Source organism: Amphimedon queenslandica, unplaced genomic scaffold (genome assembly GCF_000090795.2).
Source record: "Amphimedon queenslandica unplaced genomic scaffold, v1.1 AMPQUscaffold_5093_Cont22932, whole genome shotgun sequence".
Classification (NCBI taxonomy): domain Eukaryota; kingdom Metazoa; phylum Porifera; class Demospongiae; order Haplosclerida; family Niphatidae; genus Amphimedon; species Amphimedon queenslandica.
In genome coordinates, this window is record NW_003554599.1 from 184 (window position 1) to 1625 (window position 1442).

A 1442-nucleotide genomic window follows, 5' to 3' on the forward strand; every position below is an offset into this window, starting at 1 on the left:
TTTTTCAAAAATGGGCCGATTTCTTAAAATGGCTGTAACTTGAAAAATTGAAGTCGGAATCAACTCAAACTTTCTACACAGCATAAGGGCATCAATATGTATCAGAAAATTTAATAAAAATTTGGGATGATTTTGGAGCCATTTTTTGAAAAAACCATGGGCTATAGCCTTGGGTATTTTTCAAAAATTGGCCGATTTCTTAAAATGGCTGTAACTTGAAAAATATTTGTTGGAATCAGCTCAAACTTTCTACACAGCATAAGGACATTAATATGTATCAGAAAATTTAATAAAAATTTGGGATGATTTCGGAGCCATTTTTTGAAAAAAAACCTTGGATATTTTTCAAAAATTGGCCGATTTCTTAAAATGGCCGTAACTCAATAGTGTTTGCTCAAAAGGTTGACCCCAACCTCTTCCTATCAGATGTTCATAGTTAAATGTCTTTAATATCATAAGGACAGGTCCTGTATTAAGCACATGTGTATATCTCATCCACAGGGTTATTCACTGACAGCCCACTGTATCATACTCTCATTAAGTACAGTCTTTGACCACTATGGTACACCAGTAATGTTCTACCTCTTCTGGATCATATTTGGACTATTAACAACATGTAAACAAGTAAACAACAACAAAGATAAACAACAACAACACAGCAACACTTGTTATTAACAGGTTGGTATATTACTGTCTCGTTCCTGGTCCCTAAGAGACGGGCTGATACTGTCACTAGTGATAGGATCATGTCACATGTGCTCAATCCTCTACTTAAGATTCATGTATCACAGAGTTTATGAAGGTACCTCTTTATTATTAATAATTATTATATATTATTTGTTTATTTATTTTAGCTCTTGCAGAAGCCATATGAGTATCAATATCAAGAACAATAACATTAAAGAATTTTATATTAACAACAACAACAACAATAATAACAATAATAATAACAATAATAACATTAATAATAATAATAATAATAATAATAATAATAATAATAGCTTAATTATTGACAGTCTTCTTTTTCTTCTTTTTCTCTTTCCACCACTCACCGCCCACTCCTTTAATTAGTTCAGTATAATGGGTACACAGTGACTTGAAGTCCTCCAGTGTCAGTTGCTGTGCTCTCAGTGTTTGGTCCACTCCACTCCTCAGGAACAGCTCAGTTGATAAATGAGAATATTCATCAGGAAATAATAACCTAACGCAACATAAGAACACTTGTATGTGTATTAGAAAATGTAATGAAAATTGAGAATTCTCCCCTAATTTTGATGAAACTCGACCAAAGTCCCTGTACTATAGTACAAGGACTTTTACTCGATTTTCGAGCAACTTTAAAAATTCATAAAAATCCAATTTTAATCGAAATTAGCTCAAACTTTCTATGTAACATAAGTACACATATCAGGAAATGTAATAATATTATTATTATTACTTTG

At 31.8% G+C, this 1442-nt stretch overlaps 1 long non-coding RNA gene across 1 annotated transcript; it reads left to right on the plus strand.

The window, feature by feature from the left end:
• The first annotated feature begins 475 nt into the window (after positions 1 to 475).
• On the plus strand, positions 476 to 917 carry LOC109592469 (uncharacterized). The gene is made up of 3 exons (XR_002190369.1): positions 476 to 624; positions 679 to 802; positions 855 to 917. It is a non-coding gene; the product is annotated as an uncharacterized LOC109592469 (long non-coding RNA).
• The last annotated feature ends 525 nt before the right edge of the window (positions 918 to 1442 follow it).